Genomic DNA, 18859 nt, shown 5'->3' on the forward strand with positions numbered 1-18859 from the left:
TGTGCCCAGGAGAGGAGGGCAGGGTTCCTGCCCCAGAGATATCCCAAGAACAAGGAGAATAGATATATCTACTCTGGTTTGTTAGTACCGAGAAGGCTCATCGCACTTTGAGTCACATTGATCCTCAAGATAAACACCCATTATTTGAAATTTAAGCTTGGAAGGTTCAACAAGCACTCTCAGAGTGTAACTTCATGCCATGTTGAGAATGTGTTGCCTATGGGCAAGAAATTGGATCTCTTTGTTGCTGGAAGTCTTCTCTGTCTTGCTGTTTTTCTGATGTAACCCGAATCCAGTCTTCGTTTGCTCCATATTATTGTGGGGGGAGGGTGGTTTGGGGAGTTATGGTTGGCCATTATCCTTGAAGGTAAAGGTGATATCCTGCAATCAGAGGTCTAGACTGTAGCACTGATGTCAGTGCTCTTTTAATTGCTTGGCAGCCACATCACAAATACTCCTGAATGTTGCAGTTTCTTCAAGCAAGAAAATGAGCAGGATAATTTGGCCGAGACTAGTGTCATTGTAGTTCAATAGCCTTATCAAGAGATCTTAGAGTGGTTGCAGGCTGTCCACAAGACTGCAGCATGATGGTATTAGATACAGATTAACCTTCCCCTATCATCTTTCTGCAGCACAGGAAACTCAACTTTTTCTCTTTTGCCTCAAGTGTATCAAGCTCAGATATTGCTAATAGTAAAATGTCTTTATCAAACCCAAAGCTTTTTAAAAGGCCCTAACTTGTTAAATAGACTTTACTTTTTAAATTTAGCTGCTGTTGATGGGATGTTAAAGGTCGCAGAGAAGTCTAACATATGCTTAAAGCTATCTGCACTGTACAATTGTGTTCATGTGGTACATAAATATTTGAATTTGTATTTAGTTATGCAGCAATGGCCAGGCTTTAGAGAGGTGTGATAATTGAAAGGGGGGGGGGCAGGAAGAGGGGTAGCTCCCTTTTATGGAGACCCAGCCAGCCAGCTACTAACAGGGATTTTGTAGCTGTTCTCTACTTGCTTTACCTGTAAAGCGTTAAAAAAAGCCCATAGGTAAAAGGAAGGGAGAGAGCACCTGATCATAAGAGCCAATGGGAGGGCTAGAACTTTTTAAAATTGGGGGGAAAAAAAGCTTTCCCTTTGTCTGTCTCTCTGTTGCTCTCCCAGAGAGGAGACACAGAGCAGCAATGCTGTAAGAAGCTTTAAGTCACGTATGAAAAATCATCAAATCATACCTAGAAACTACTTATTTAAAACCCCAGATATGTAAGTAGATCAGGAAATGTCTAGAAAGATGCAATTAGGTTTCTCTTTTTATATTTGTATGGCTTGTGGACTTCTCTGCTAACCCCAGTTGCTTTTGTTTTGCTTGTAACCTTTAAGCTGGACCTCAAGAAAACCATTCTTGATACTTAATTATTATATTTGCTCTTTTAAAATCTAGCAATAGCCTATGTTCCAGATGTACTTTTTCTTTTTGTTAATAAAATTTACCATTTTTAAGAACAGGATTGAGTTTTTGAGTCCTAAGAGGTTTGTGCATATGTTTAATTAGGTAGTGACAACAGCTGATTTCCTTTTTCTTTCTCAGCTCTTTCCTGGAGGAGGGGTGGGGTGAAAGGGCTTGAGGGTACCCCACAGGAAGGAATTCCCAAGTGCGCCTTCCTAGGTCCAAAGGGTTTTTTTGCACTTGGGTTGTGGCAGCATCTACCCATCCAAGGTCAGAGAGAAGCTGTAACCTTGGGAGTTTAATACCAGCCTGGAATGGCCAGTATTAATTTTTAGAATTCGGGCCCCCACCTTCTGAACTCTAAGTGCCAGAGTGGGGAATCAGGCTTGACAAGGGGGGGGAAGATTTCTGCAGCCAATAACTCTTCTCCAAAGCTTAAGTAACAGACACCAATTTTTACTTTATTTGCCTGATTCTGGACATAGCATCAGGGATGCAAAGTACCGACAATATTATGCCACTCTTTGCTAAACTTTAGTTAATGTTCTCTAATCTGCAGAGCCCGTGAGAGTAGAGCCGAGAGCAGTGGCTGGCTAGCCTTTATCAGAAATCATAAAGAAGAAGATTAATGTGTTTTCCATTGTGAGAGACATTTTTGAACATTTGGCTCGGGAAATACTGTTACTGAAAAGGAAAATGTATGAAAAATATGATTAGGTAGTATGGTATTCTGATACAGTAAAATCAAACCACACAACTTGTCTGCACTCCCACCCCAGACTTTGACAGAGTGTAAGTGAAAAGCAGAATTTGGACCTACAAGTACAATAGTGCTAGAGTACCACACAGTGTAACTAATGTATCCATTTTGACCTCAGTCATACTCAGACAGAAAATTATCTGCTATTAACACATCCACTTTATGTATCCTGCTTCCCAAACAAATTTGGTTTAATGTGAATGTAGGATGGGGTAATTTGACTCTCTGCAATCAAAGCAGACAGCTGTGAGTGATACAAGACATGAAAATGAATAATCCCTGCCTTGCTCACTGGGAATAGAGGGTGCTGTGTAGTTGTTATGCTGTGATGTAGACATAACTACCACATATTAGATACAGCAGCATAAAATAAATCTTTAATTTTAATAGTGTTATCAATTGTTCCTATACACATATCAAATGAAAATGAAACAAAACAGGAGATCTCTCCTCTTCCTCTATTCTGTCACTGTGGTTAATTACACAATATTCCCAGTCATCCAAACTCAAAGCCTGAGTGTTACATTTTACTTCTTTCCTGTTCCACTCATGTCCAGATTGCTAAATCCTGCTGGTTCTACTTCTGTACAATGTCTAAGATGCATTCTTTCCCTTCTATCCCTATAACCACCACTCTGGTTCAAGCCTATGTCATCTCAGCTTCCTCCTTCTTTATGGTTTCCCTGTCTCACAATGCACCCTTCAAGTTTATCCAACATGTCCTTCACCCATCTACCCTTTTTGAATACTTGCACATTAGCTTCCAATTTCTTTACCTAAATTCCCCTTCTAGGTCCTGCCCAGTTCTGTATCTGGCTATTTTCAGCTCTCTTTTCTCCTGCTTGTGACATGCACTCTACCAACCCAACATCCCTTTTTACTCAGCCGGTCCAATAGTCTAAAGCTACTCTACCCCTTTCCTCGCCCTTTCTGTGTTGGGAATAGCCTCCCAGATCTTTTCTGCCGTGCAACTGCACTTTCCCTTAAATCTCCAAAACCAATTTGCATCTTTGGGTATTGATGCTGTCTTGACTGCTCCTGCTAGGGCTGAGGCTGACATAAGGCATCTCTACCTGGCTGCCTGCATCTGAGTCAGCTGCTCTGAGGATCCAGTGTCGCCTCTAGATGGAGACAAATTAGTTCAATAGCATGAGATTCAGCCTTGTATAGGAAAATAATCATGGAACTGAGGGCAAGGGACACCTTGAGAATAGTCCATTGGAAATTTTTTTTTCTAATGTGGCAACTGTGAATCTGCGGCAACAGATGGGCTTTACCTCTACTGCAATGAGTAGATGTGCCAGATCAACCCATTTTTAATTTTAATTAAGCTACATTTGGGAGTGTCCCTAAAACCATCTCTTCATCCCTCCTGAAAATCCTAAATCCAGCCCTATCCATTGTGATGCCATCAGAATGGACAGGAGTTGGTTATATTTGTGGGTCAGGAGTTGTTGAAAACAGTTTTTTCGTATCCATCTAAAATAGCTAGAGAACTGCTCTAGGCCAAGTTCATTCTCTTCCCCCTCCTCACCATCCTTTCTTGGAATCAGAAATGTACAGCTGTAAGGGACCTTGAGAAGTCATCAAGTTCAGATCCTTGCACTGTGGCAGTACAAAGTAAACCTAGATAATTCCTGATGAGGTGTTTGTCCAACGCGTCTTTAAAAACCTCCAGTGATGAGGATTCCACAACCTCCCTTGGAAACCTATTCAGTTAATCACAGTCCTCTTTATAACAGCCCTCTGCATATTTGAAGACTATGATCAGGTTCCCCTCGCCCTCCCCCCCGCATCAGTTTTCTCAAGACTAAACGTGCCCAGATTTATAACCTTTCCTTGTTGGTCAGGTTCTGTTGCTCTCTACTGGACTTTCTCTAATTTGTCCACATTTTTCCTAAAGTGCTGTACTCAGATCTGGACACAGTACTCCAGCTGAGGCCCCACTAGTGCTGAGTGGAGTGTGACCATTACCTCCCGTATATGTCGTGAGCTTGACGTGGGGAAATCGGTGGGGTGATGGTAGGGGCGGGGCAGCAAAGAGTTTTGGGCTCAGGCCTGTACTCAGGCTGGGCTGCAGACAGTCAGTTAGCCCAGGCCCTTGATCAGGGTGGGCCAGTAGAGAGTCAGAGGGCTTAGGCCTGCACCCAGGCTGAGCTGCAAACAGTTGATTAGCCTAGGCTAGCCCAGGCTCTGGTTCACAGCAGGGTGGGAAACAAAGTCACTTAACTCAGGCTTTCCTTCAGCTAGCCTGAGGGAGGGGGAGACTGCCACCTACCACTTGAGAGGATGCAGGCCTTCCCACTCCAGTGCGTCCTGGCCTAGGGCCCTAAGGGTGGCGGAGGCATCTGCCACCGCGTCAGCAGGGATCCAAGCTGCAACACGCTGACTCACCCTCTGCCAGCATTGCAGCCAGACAGGGGTATGCTTCTCCTGGGCCACTTCCACACTCCCCCTCCAAGGGTACTTGCTGGTCCAGTGTGGTAAAGTGATGGGCGGGATCTTCAGTTGCCAGCAGAAGCTCTGCCAGGGTTGGGCCAGCCAGCGGTCCAGGCCAGCCGTCTGTCCCCTGCAGGGTTGGGTCGTCCCGGGGTCCGGGTGGCCTAGGCTATTTGTCTTTTTCCTGTGGGGCCAGCTCATCCAGGGGTCCAGATGGTCCAGGCCAGTCATCTGCACTCTGAGGGTCTGCTGCCACCTCCCAGCACGAGTGCTCAGAGGACATATCTGTCCCTTACAGTGGCTAGGCCCCTACTGAGCTTCCGGGTCCCGCCTTTATACGTCTGGTCCTGCCCCTTGGCTTCTGGGGGGTGGAGCCAAATTGTAGGGCTCCGCCCATGCGGGGGTGGAGCCACCCTGTTCCTCTGTGTCTGAGGAGGACCAGTCCACCTCACTACAGTATGTTACATGTGATACTCCCATTAAACATCCCAGAATGATATTAATCTTTTTTGCAGCTGCATCACATTGTTGACTCATATTCAATGTGTGTTCTGCTAATAGCCCTCACATCTTTCTCCACAGTACTTTTGTACTTGTGCATTTGATTTTTCTTTCCAAAGTGAAGTACTGTACTTTGCACTTTTTTCTTTGTCCAATTTCAGCTTGTTGATTTCATACCAATTCTCCAATTTGTCACGGTCATTTTGAATTTGAATCCTGTCCTCCAAAGTGCCTTCCAACCCTTCCCAGCTTGGTGTCATCTGCAAATTTTATAAATATACTTTTCATGCCATTATCCAAGTCATTACTTAAAGTATTGAATAGTGCCAGACCCAGGACTGATCCTCTGTGGCACCCCGCTAGATACACCTTCCCAGTTTAACAACTAATCACTGGTAACTACTCTTTAAGTATGGTCTTGCAACCACCTTATAGTAATTCCATCTAGACCACATTTCTCTAGTTGTGAGAATGTCATGTGGGACTGTGTCAAAAGCTTTACTAAAAATCAAGACCTATCACGTCTGTGGCATCCCCCTATTCACTAGGCCAGTAACTCTGTCAAAGAAGAAAATTAGGTTGGCTTGTCATGATTTGTTCTTGACAAATCCATGCTGGCTATTCCTTATAATCCTGTTATCTTCTAGGTGGTTACGAATTGATTGTTTAATAATTGATCCCAGTATCTTTTCAACTATCAAAGTTAAGCTGACTGGTCTATAATTCCCTGGGTCCTCTTAGTTCCTCTTTTTAAAGATACATGCTATGTTTGCCCTTCTCCAGTCCTCTGGCACCTCACCTGTCCTCCGGGAGTTCTCAAAGATAATTGCTAACATTTCTGAGATTGCTTCAGCTTGTTCCTTAAGTACCGTAGGATGAATTTCATCAGTCCTGCTGACTTGAATATATCTAATTTATCTAAATATTATTTAACCTGTTCTTTTCCTGTTTTGGCTTGCATTCTATTTCACTGGTTGTTAATATTAATTGTGTTGAGTAGCCGGTCACAATTAATCTTTTTATTGAACACTGAAGCAAAATAGGCATTAAACATCTCAGATTTCTTGATGTCATCTGTTAATAGCTCTCCTTCCCCAATAAGTAGAGGACCTACACTTTCTCTTGCTCCTAATGTATTTAAAACACTCTTCTTATTGCCTTTTATGTCTTTTTCCTGGATGCTTGGGCTATTCTTTTGTGTTCCTCTTTAGCAATTTGACCAAGTTTCCACTTTTTGTAGGATTCCTTTTGGATTTTTAGGTCATTAAAGCAATCCTGATGGAGACCTATTGGCCTCTTACTATCTTCCCTTCTCATTGGGATAGGTTGTATTTGTGCCTTTAATACTGTCTCATTGAGAAAATGCTACCACTGCTGAACTTTAGATTTTTTCCCCCATGGGACCTTACCAGTTCTGAGTTTATTAAAGTCTGTATTTTTGAAGTCCATTGTCCTTATTCTGCTGCTCCTTAGAATCATTGCATCTATCATTTCATGATAACTTTTAGCCAAATTGCCTTCCGTCTTCAGATTTGTTACTAATTCCTCCCTGCTGGTCTACTTCCTGTACTTTCTGGAACCAAAAGTTGTCCCTAATACATTTGAAGAACTTATTGGAAATTTTGTTTTTTGACATATTCTCCAACAGATGTCTGGGTAGTTAAAGTCCTCCATTACTACTAGGTCTTGTGGTTTGGATATTTCTGAAATACGTCATCTACCTCCTCTTCCTGATTTGGTGGTCTATAATAGACCTCCTACCATGATGTCACTCCTATCTTTTTACCCAGAGGTCTTTAGCCAGAGACTCTCAACTGGTCTGCCTCCCTCCTCCTCCTCCTGGACCTCAGAACAAATGTATATATTCTTGATGTATAATGCAACACCTCCTCCCTTTTTACTCTGCCTGTCCTTCCTGAACTAGTTATACCCCTCTCTATATATTGTCATAATTTAGCGTATGTACTAATGTTTCCAGTTCTTCCTGGTTATTCCTCATACTCAAGGCTTTGGAGTTGTACTCTGGCTCTGCTCCAGCTCCAGGCAAAAACCTTCAGCTCCACTGCTCCAGAGCTGCTCCAGCTCCGGGCTCTGCTCCAAGGCCCTGCTCATACTCCTTGCTCTAGTTCATATTCATGGAAAACAATGCACAAAAATACAATTTTGTGACTCAACACATTCTGGATTTTCTTTCTCCCTGAATCTCTCAAGCTTTGCTTTAACCACACCAGAAATATTTTAAGAAAAAAAAATCACATTTAGAACAAGATCATGATGCATTGTTCTCATTCTCAGAGCAGTTTGAACTGAGTCTCCGTGGTATACATTTGAGCAGAATTTGTGAGACTTGCCCTTCATCATGAACCTAATACATTAATAAGTTAGCTTAAGAGTTTGCAGGGACTTGTGTGCTAGCATAGGATTTCTTGTTAAACAACACACTGCAGCTCTCATTTGAGCTACAAAGTAACAAGCATGGAGCATTTTCATGGCTCCTGATGGTTTTAGACAAGCTGTTTTTTGGCACAGGGGGTTGGGGGAGGGGAATCAACAGACAAGAGATAGTAGCCAATGTGACAAAGAGCTCAATATTCAGGCCAATATTTTTAAATCTGGGTGCCTAAAATTAGGCACCTAAATCCATATTTAGACAATTATATAAATGGCTTTATATTCAATGGTGCTGAGCACTCCTGTGTCCCAGTGGCTTCAAGGGCCAGCATCTCCAGTGTGTTTTTGAGTGACACCTAAGCTAGTGTATGTGATTTACACATAGGCCCACACTGGGAGTGATGATGCTTCTCCAGCATGTCGAGCTGACTGTATTGGTCTGTATGGGGGAGAGGGGAGGGTAGGAGAAGGGAGGGAAGGGAAAAGGCTGTGTCTCTTCCTAGGTTAGTTTGCACCATGGGGGTAGTAAGAGTAGTCTCTTCAGGTACTATGATTGTGACTTATCTCTACTCCTTTGTGCCCTCTTCCCTGCTTCGCCCCTCCAGTCCCTCCACACGTGTATCTGCGCAGAGACAAAGCATCATCACACCCTATACGCGGCAGACTTTTGTCTCTCTCATACTGACAGGATTGCAGTAGCTGCTTGGCTGCAGGGTGGGAGGAAGTAGGATATAGGCACAAAGCAACAGTCAACCTCAGATTAATTTTGCTTTTTCACAAGACAAACAAATGGCACATCTAGTTGTGTCTGACACATTCCAAGCACCACAGATTCTCTCCCTCCAGGGGATCTCAGATTAATGAGATGGAAACTGCCATCAGCAGATTCTTTGCTATCAAAAGGCTCCAAACTTACACAGATTACCCAAATACTCATCTGAATCATCCCTTATTTTCAAACTTAATTTGTTAACATTGGAACCTTAGTTCAGTTTTTATTTTGTTGTTTAAAATATTTTCTCTGCCCTCTACAATAATCTTTTAAAAAGACAAATAGTAAAAATGGCTGCCTAATGGATACGGCAGTCTCTGTATTAATTTGCAGACAGAAAATCAAATTGCTTGTGGGCTGCAGATTTTCACAGTATTTATGCATGGCAGAGGTCACCTCTAACATTAAGGGGCTGAATCTGATCTCACCTCCACCAGTTAGACCCTGGGTAACTTCATTGATTTAGCAGTCATTCTGATTTAACTCTGGTGTAAGTGACATCAGATTTTGCCCCATAGATTGTATTTAAGTGTAACTAGTAGCCACAAAATCTCTCAACTGTGCATTATAGATAAAATATCATAATGAAAAGCGGCTGGCAATGCCATAGGAAACTGCATCCAACAATCTGACACACTGTTTCTAGGAATGGAGAGAGGCCAGGTCACTAGAAGGATGAGTTACAGGGGAGAGAAGAACTAGGTTGAGCTTTTGATGCAGCAGTGCTTTAGATGAACCAGAATTTTGTAAAAGACAAGGTAACGAAGCCCAAAACAGATTGCTTGAGAGAACCTGGCACACACACAGATTTGAAGAAACCTAGATAGAAATCTATCAAAGTACTTATTTGGCTCTCATCACCACAGAATATGAGCACTTTGGGGCAGGGAATTCAGGAAGAGATGCAATGGCTCTTACTCTTGCACAGGGAGTCAACTATCTGTATACCCCTCTAGAAGTTTCAGAATGCTTCTTCTTGGAAGTCTGTTGGTTGAGGGGGATGGTGGGTACTTTTTTTGCCAGCACTTTGGGATGGGTAGGAACCCAGAAGGCATTAAGAGGTGAGCACAGGATCTACAGCTGCAGCTGTCCCTTGTGTGAGGTGAATAAGATGGGAGATTCCCTGCATCTGTTCCTGTGTTCCTATGCACAGCCTGGTCTTATGGGTTAATCTGTTTTCTTATTTACACTTGCACACATAAAACCATCTTGCTTTAAAAATACATATGTTCTAGAAAAGAACTTGGTTTGTCTATCAGCATGCTCACACCAGCCTGAAATATGAAATACCTGTGAGGTGAAAAATTCTTAGTTAGGAAGGAAATGAGAACACCAAGTGTAGCAGTAGCTACTAGAGAGATAATTCTGTCAGAGGGCATAAACTTTTGTAACTACTTTACAGTTAATTGGCCTTGGCTCAAGAAACTTGCTCGATGCTGGCACCAAGGTTTTTGTCATCTACAAATAAGTCTCTCAATTATTGAACCTAATGAAGTATTGTGAACTCTGGTTCAATATTTTAAGAATGCTAAGTTACTGATCCTTTGAATCTGCCTGAGTGTTTATAGTCAAGTCCTTTGCTATTTGTACTAACTTTTCCATTAGCCCATTTGAGGGTGCACAGTAAGGCCTTGATGTGGTGCACTTGAACTAATGTCAAAGAGAATTGCTAAAATAAGTAACTCCTGAATTATTGGCCATTATCTGTTATTAGCTCCTCTAGAATCACAAGCAAGCAAATTGTGATTTATCGTGTGTTATTACAGTGCTATCAATGCAACAGCTTGGTTTAAAAAAAAGAAAAAGAAAAGCAATAGTCTACGATAAAAGGTAATCTTTCCCATTTAATTTAAATAGACTCATGCCCACTTTGAAACAAAGGTAATCAGGAATCTCATATAGTTTCAGTGATTTGTTTGCACTCTGTTTCCTGTATTTACTGATGACTTCACACTTGGATACCTTTCTTTCATTGGTAGCAGCCAGAAGAGGACATCTTCTATTTTTACACTTCTCAGTATCCAAATAGGCACAATGGGTTGTGCTTAGCATTTCTGACCTCTTATCATGCAATGTTATGATACATTTTGCTTTGTCTAGAATCCCATCGTATGTGGCAATTTCATCTCTATAATCTCAATGACTGTTTATGCTTGTAAGTGCTTGGACTTTTCCTGTCAGCCCTCCATCTAGAATCACTCTCTCAAGAGCCAACCCTGCTGGATCATTTTTTCTCTCTCATTTCAGCTAGTCAAATTTTGTTTGAGAAGCAGGTAGTACCTACGACAGATTTATTTAAAATTCCTCTTCCCACATCTCCTTGCTTTCATTAAGAGAGCTGTCTCTCATCAACATGCCAATGTGTCACATCCGTAATACATCTAGCATATTCCCTATCAAGTACAGACAGTATTCATATGATCAAATTCTGACCTACCTATGAAAATGATTGTATATAATTCCAATCTATTTACTTTATTTATCTCTAATTATTTCTACTATACCCCTCACAATGGTAGCTGGCTGCCTATAATATGGAGTGGCACCGGGTCTAAATCTGTGAGAATTTAATTAATAGATTTTTATAATAAGGCAGCATTTTCCTAGGCCAAATTGTCAAACATGAACTTTCCATTTGCTTAGTTAATATTCACTGGCATGGTATGGCAACACGGCCATGCGAAGAAAACAGCTGGGTTTATATCTATATCTATATAAAAATAATACACTGGCTTAGAATGTATAATCATGTTTCCCTCTTGTGCTAGTTCCTGTGATTAGCACAGTTTATAACTTGCAGATAAAGACATTTTTCTTTATCTGAGATGATAGAGATCTCAGTACTGAAGATTCAGAGTTTGATTTTTTTTTTCCCCCCTCAACTCCCACCTGTCATCTGTTGTGTGTACATACATCTATGATTTGGTACATATTATCTAACATACACAAAGTCTTTCTAAAAGGCTTGATCTATTTCCGACTGAATTTTCAACCAAAACCAGACCAATAGCATCCAATACATAGAGACCCAGATTTGAACACTGGATCTGGTTGGGGGAAGTTCAGATTCTGATCAAGATCCAAAAGCACAAGTCTTTGGCCCATTTCTAGTCATAAGTAACGCCCATATAATTAAATTCTTATTTGTATATTAACATTCTGAAGATGTTTAGGTATGTAACTAGGACATTTAAGAAAGTTATAACCAGTTAATTGTTCATTGATACAGTTTTTGTGCTGCAATGTAGATATTTTCTTACATGTTAATTACAAACCTAAACAATTCATGCAAATTTAATATACTGTGATGCAATTTTGAATCTGTCACGTGTATGTAATTGAGTTACCTGAATGCAGCTAAGTTATAGTTACACACTCTGGATTTCATATTATTGGGAGAAAAAATGATCCAGCCTCTGTCAGCTGATGTGAGTCAGCGCTAGTCATAATTTCCCAGGGAAACTAAGAGGTACGTGCTGGTATAGACTGTTAGTTTATATTCAAGTTTACTGAAAGCACTTTATTCGTATTTTTTTTGAACAGTGAAATTTTTTTTCCAGTCTCAAGGTTCTGAAAAGAAAATCAGAGCCTTTATTTCTCAGTCAGAATTTCAGCACTATGTATTTTTGCCTCCTAAATTATTTTCAAATTGATCTTTCCCAGCTATGACTAGGTTGGGCATCTTGAATTTAGGATTTATTCTTCCATAGTGGCTTGTGCCTCCCCAAGATTAACCCTGGAGTAACTCATTGTGCTGCAGACACATTTATTGTCAGATCCTGAGCATTTTACTCGGGGCTCATCCCAGCAAGGTGCTTCACAGAGTTTACAGTAGTACAGCTAGAGTTGGTCAGGAACCAGAATTTCTATTTTGTGGGAAACGCTATAGTTTCAAAATGAACACCACCATTATGTCTATTTCCATTCTGAAATGCATCTTACTTTGTTGATGTTATGAACCTACTATATACTGTTCCACAGGTGTAATGAAATACATATTTCAAGTTTGGTGCTCTGTTTATTGAAGAGTATTCTATTAAATATACAGTCGCTGGAAAAGACATCATAATTGCCCTTTTCCCACTTAAAAGATCCATCCATGATGCCTTTTCTTTGTAGATTCAAGCAGAGACAGTTCAAAGCAACTCCCTTCCTAAGCTTCCAAAATGGTTTGTAATAGTCCCAACAAAGCACTCTGCTTTCAATTGTAAAACTAATGAGATGAATTTAAACATCTATTTTTATAAATTGAACAGAAGAATGCAGGAAGCCAAAGAAAAATACACACAAATACCTAACATATTAGATAAAGGTTTTGTGCTATACTTAATTTCATTTTCTTTTGTCTATGGTGGGTTTTTTTAAAAGAAAGTTTTTGGGCTGTGGTAATTTCCATTAAGGAATCAGACTATAAAAGCCTAGAGTTTGATCTAGTACCTACTTTACTTTTGCATTGATTACCATAACTTTATCTGAAATCGTTTCACCCAGGAGAATAAAAGTAGGTTTAAAAAAAAAAAACCAGTAAGGTGAATGTTAAAGTGAAATCTGCCCACAGATCCATTCAGCCGAAGCGTATACTATTAATAGGTCTTTTTCATCTCTAAGTATGATATTGTTCCTAATTCAGTATGAGACAATATTTCAGACCTCATGGAAATCAGACTGAACATTCAAATATCTTTCTGGGTTTCATCCTTTTTTTGCAGATACATCAACCTGACAATTTTACAGCCACATAAGGATAATAATTGGGCTAATGTTACTGCACCAACAGTGCAAGCTTTCCTACACTGTTCCACTGATGTATTTTAACCCTAAACTGAAGGGACCAAATGTAGGTGTAAAGGATATTCTAATCTCCATGTCTGCTAAAAGATGCCAGTTAAGGCTGAGCATTTCAAAGCAGTGCTTCTGAACATTAATTTGAATTCTGAATTTGTTGGCTTTGACCATGTCTTTTTTCACTGGCAATTCACAAACACTGATGGAATGATATTTTTTGCATGAATATCAGAAAAGTGGCTATTCTTACTATCATAAGCAGACAAAGGCAAGTATGTGATAACAAGGGCATTTTTATTCTCCAGTCATTTGCTTTTCATATTCTGTTTAAAATCATCCAGTTTCAATCACCCAGTCAAGAAGCAGAAGTAGAACTATGGAACTTAAATGAGCAATCATGTACCGCAAACAGTAGATTAAGCTATCCATTCCATCTGATGGGACAGATCATATTCAGTGCTGAGGGTTCAATTTTTTTTTATTGATAACATGTCAGAGGACAGCTCTATCAGTTTATTAATCAAAGATAGATCAGCACAATATGGAAAGGTAAATACATTACCAAATCCAGACAACTGTCTTGTGGCAGTTTTAATCTGTTCCAAAGTATGATCTCAGTTCTGCTCATATTTCTACCCCCTTGTTTACAACAGATAGAAAATCCCCCAAATACTACTGTATAATTACAGACCTTACTCTTCTTTTCTTATCTAGTTTCATACCTGTTTTTCAGGGTACAAACACATATGCCACAATTATCCCTAGCATACTGTACCAATCATGCCTGGCACGCTGTTCATATTTGGCAAGCCTTAACAGAACATACATCTTGACTCTGACCATTCCTACGTGTACAAGGAACAGGGGTTATACATAGTTTACCTACTAATAAATCTCCGCTATAAAGCACAGAATGAGTACAAGGCATTCTGGGAATACAGTTCATAGTTATACAACCTGGCATAAGTACAAAACTTTCTAGAAATATGACATTAGCTAACAGCAGACAGTACATTACCTGATAAGCGGATCTGTCCTTTGCTAGAGGTGCCTGATTTTACTGCATTGGTGTTTTCTGGAGGAGCTGAAAAATAGACCAGACTAAACAAAAACAGAATAAAAATGTATGTTTTGATTTGCTAAAGCTTTAAGACAATGACAGAATTTTGGGGGTGATAAAAGCTCATAAAAATGAATTAACCTGGTGTACTGTCTTGAGAAAGTAAATCCACGCATACATTCAGCAACAGGTCTAGTGTTATTTTAGTTGCAGATATCTAGTATTTAGTGCACATGGTGATACAGAGTATGAAACAATGGCACTACTAGCCATGTCTAGGTTCTTGGGCTTAAAAAGGAGAACCTATTACACTAAACTTCTTCTCTGGATGAAAAGAGGGCTTCAGTCTTCAGTGTTGTCAATCTGCACTAAAGATCACTTAGAAAGAGAAGTTTCAGAGTAGCGGCCGTCTTAGTCTGTATCCGCAAAAAGAAAAGGAGGACTTGTGGCACCTTAGAGACTAACAAAATTAGAGACTATTCATTTATGTGATCCCATCAGGAGACTGGAACCAGCTTGCCCTCAATCACCGGCTTAACAGGGAGTCCTGGTGACAGGGTGTACCAACCCCATACGGGGCCAACGGGGATGACCCAGCTCAACACGCAGGGCCCCTGTGACATGTCTTATAAAAGCAAATAGCTTTGGTATGGACATTTTCTGGAGATTAATGGCCACTGAACAGAGGACCATCAACTTCTCCTGTTTGGTCAAGGACCATCAGGAGATGTCCTGCACTTTGATCACAATTGCTTAATTAGATTAAAATTAGGCTAAAGGTGTAAAACAATTGCAATCAGACATCTCATCAAGTTTGGGCTACAGAATATTTTAAGGCCAAGAATCCTCATTTTATATAAACTGAGGAAGGGCAACAATAATGTGGTAGTATATCAGTACTTATATATTATATAGTATTATCATGTAGAGTAAAATGCAAAGAAGGGACCACTCTTATTAGACAATTTCCTAATCTATGAATTCATCACATTTTTCAATAGAGTTGTGTTCTGCGTATATTAGTGGACCATTATCATTAAGCAATTTACTTCATCAGTGCCTTTGACTACCTGCTGTAAAACAGGTTTCCTGTATGTATGATTAGATTTAACTTTTTTCGGAGCAAAAATTATGTAATTATTGCTAAAAAAGTAGGATAATTCCCTCCTAACCATCCCACACACACACAGACACACAGCCTGGGGGATATCCAAAATTTTTGGACAACCAGGCATTCAGATAAATGGAAATGATATTCTGAACTTCAATATCACTGATATAGAGATACAGGGAATGAAGGGAATAATGCTGATGTTCACTTCACACTGTATTAAAGAGGAAAAAAACAACTTTGACTTTTAAAATTGTATTAAAATTATGTCCATTGTGTTTAACACAATTTTGGTGTTTTAATAATCTCAATAATGTTGTTTTTTACCTTTAATAAAATACAAAGTATTAAGCATGAAAAGTAAAAAGCCATTGATTAGCACTAGCAGGCACTAAGGGTACGTCTACAGTACAATGCAAGCCCAAGGTTAGTGGGACTTGAGTCATCTGACCCATGTTAGGAAACCCTGGGTTTGAGTGTCTGTTGTAACTTAACCCTACGTTAAGACTTTTCTAATCCATGCTTGAACCTAGGGCTCTGGTGTCCATGCTGCAGTACACAGACGCAAGTCAAAGTAACCATATGCCAGAGTCCCTAGTGCCTCCCTCCCCCTGAAATGTGGCCACTCTGCACATTGTCAGGAAGCAGCTCGCTTTGCAAAAGGCTTGATCGGTCTGCTCTTCATTACAAACCAGGAAGCTGTCTGATACTCTGCTTACAGATCAGTGATCTGAAAAGAATGGGCTAACACTGACTCGAGCTGTTGCCGTTTGCAAAGGTGAGGTGGCTTCCATTTGCAAAAGAGTGGACTGTAGATTGTTGGGATAGAGAAGATTAATGAAACTGTCCCATGCAATTGTAGGATACTTCTGTTACCCATGTTTTCAGAACTCAAAGCAATGATAACTTCACTGTTTCTCTCCAGGAGGTGCCTGGATTAAATCAATGGGGGCACAACTCATCCATATGATAAATGCTGGGCACAAGCTGTCATAAATATAAAGGGAAGGGTAAACCCCTTTAAAATCCCTCCTGGCCAGAGGAAAAATCCTCTCACCTGTAAAGGGTTAAGAAGCTAAAGGTAACCTCGCTGGCACCTGACCAAAATGACTAATGAGGAGACAAGATACTTTCAAAAGCTGGGAGGAGGGAGAGAAACAAAGGGTCTGTGTGTCTATCTATATTCTGTCTTTGCCAGGGATAGACCAGGAATGGAGTCTTAGAACTTTTAGTAAGTAATCTAGCTAGGTACGTGTTAGATTATGATTTCTTTAAATGGCTGAGAAAAGAATTGTGCTGAATAGAATAACTATTTCTGTCTGTGTATCTTTTTTGTAACTTAAGGTTTTGCCTAGAGGGGTTCTCTATGTTTTGAATCTAATTACCCTGTAAGGTATCTACCATCCTGATTTTACAGGGGGGATTTCTTTATCTCTATTTACTTCTATTTTTATTAAAAGTCTTCTTGTAAGAAAACTGAATGCTTTTTCATTGTTCTCAGATCCAAAGGTTTGGGTCTGTGGTCACCTATGCAAATTGGTGAGGCTTTTTATCCAACATTTCCCAGGAAAGGGGGGGTGCAAGTGTTGGGAGGATTGTTCATTGTTCTTAAGATCCAAGAGTCTGGGTCTGTAGTCACCTAGGCAAATTGGTGAGGCTTTTTACCAAACCTTGTCCAGGAAGTGGGGTGCAAGGTTTTGGGAAGTATTTTGGGGGGAAAGACGTGTCCAAACAGCTCTTCCCCAGTAACCAGTATTTGTTTGGTGGTGGTAGCGGCCAATCCAAGGACAAAGGGTGGAATATTTTGTACCTTGGGGAAGTTTTGACCTAAGCTGGTAAAGATAAGCTCAGGAGGTTTTTCATGCAGGTCCCCACATCTGTACCCTAGAGTTCAGAGTGGGGGAGGAACCTTGACACAAGCAAAAGTGCTTTTGCCTAAAACTACTTTTTTATTAGCTCTCAGGCATATGCACGCGCATGCATGCATGCTGCCGCGGTAGGGTTAGAGAATTTCAAAATATTTATAGTTATCTAAAGAGTCTGAAATGGTTCTGAGGGACCAGCAGCCAGGCTTCAGGGGGCTCCAGGCTTCTGTTTGACTGCAGGAAAGTTCAGATGCCAGATTCTGGCCCAAAGAAAATTTTCTCAGACTGCTCCCAAAGCAAATTCTTTTGCCTGATCTTTTATAGCTAACTTCAAACAAAGCAAATAACCTATAGTGACTACTAGTAGGTCATCATAGTAATCCCTACTGGGTCACCAATTCTCCTGTTTTCAGCAAAACTACTCATCTCATATCAAAATATTTTTAGTCATAACAACAATAAAACTTACGTGTTAAAGGTGTCAGAGGTGCTCAAAACCAAGGTCAGCCATCCAAAAACCTCTTCTGTTCTCACTATACATTCACTTCTTATCCCATCCTCCCATTCTGATAGCAAAACTGCAAACATGCAGTTATTTGGCCTTGCCTCTCAGGGACCAAGATTTTCCTAGCTATGTGATGTTTGTTTTTTAACTGACAGTGACTGAACATACAAAACAGCTTGCCAGAACTCTGATACAAAAACAATTCAATGAACCAGATATAGCTCCAACAGCATGCTTTGCAATTAGGACCCTGCATACACACACGCAAATATTTGTGTGATCATGAAGGGAGAAAATTAAATGTAAAATTTGCACACAACCAGTTAGTCTTAAAATAATCTGATTTTTCTAGTAATTATGCCTCAGGCAAGGCCTGTGTGACCCACACAGGAAAGGATTAACATTTCTAAAAAGTATTTAAACCTGTTTATCTACTTCTTCTCCTTAAGGTTTAGTCTACACTAAAACTGCATTGATTATATTAAACTGGTGCAGACACTGATAGGAAACAAAGGGTAGGAATAAATGGTCAGTTTTCAGAATGGAGAGAGGTAAATAGTGGTGTCCCCCAGGGGTCTGTACTGGGACCAGTCCTATTCAACATATTCATAAATGATCTGGAAAAAGGGGTAAAAAGTGAGGTGGCAAAAGTTGCAGAGGATACAAAACTACTCATGATAGTTAAGTCCCAAGCAGACTGCAAAGAGTTACAAATGGATCTCACAAAACAGCATGACTGCGCAACAAAATGGCAGATGAAATTCAGTGTTGATAAATGCAAAATAACGCACATTGGAAAACATAATCCCAACTATACATATACAGTGATGGGGTCTAAATTAGCTGTTACTACTCAAGAGAGAGAGAGCTTGGAGTCATTGTGGTTAGTTCTCTGAAAACATTCACTCAGTGTGCAGCAGCAGTCAAAAAAGGTAACAGCGTTGGGAATCATTAGGAAAGGGATAGATAATAAGAAATATCATATTGCTGCTATATAAATCCATGGAATGCCCACACCTTGAATACTTGGAAAAGGTTCAGAAAAGGGCAACAAAAATGTTTAGGGGTATGGAACAGCTTCTTTATGAGAGGTTTCAGAGTAACAGCCGTGTTAGTCTGTATTCGTAAAAAGAAAAGGAGTACTTGTGGCACCTTAGAGACTAACCAGTTTATTTGAGCATGAGCTTTCGTGAGCTACAGCTCACTTCATCGGATGCATAGCATATT

General features: G+C 40.3%; 1 long non-coding RNA gene across 1 annotated transcript in view; it reads right to left on the reverse strand.

Annotated features, from left to right (window-relative positions):
* Positions 1-17639, reverse strand: part of LOC141986694 (uncharacterized) — a 114586-nt gene extending 96947 nt beyond the window's left edge. The window contains exons 1-2 of the long non-coding RNA XR_012639346.1: positions 17597-17639; positions 14110-14175 (exon numbers count right to left, since the gene is read on the reverse strand). This is a non-coding gene — a long non-coding RNA (uncharacterized LOC141986694). The remainder of the gene's footprint in view (positions 1-14109; positions 14176-17596) is intronic.
* Positions 17640-18859: the final 1220 nt, after the last annotated feature.

Source organism: Natator depressus, chromosome 4, assembly GCF_965152275.1.
Source record: "Natator depressus isolate rNatDep1 chromosome 4, rNatDep2.hap1, whole genome shotgun sequence".
Lineage (NCBI taxonomy): Eukaryota > Metazoa > Chordata > Testudines > Cheloniidae > Natator > Natator depressus.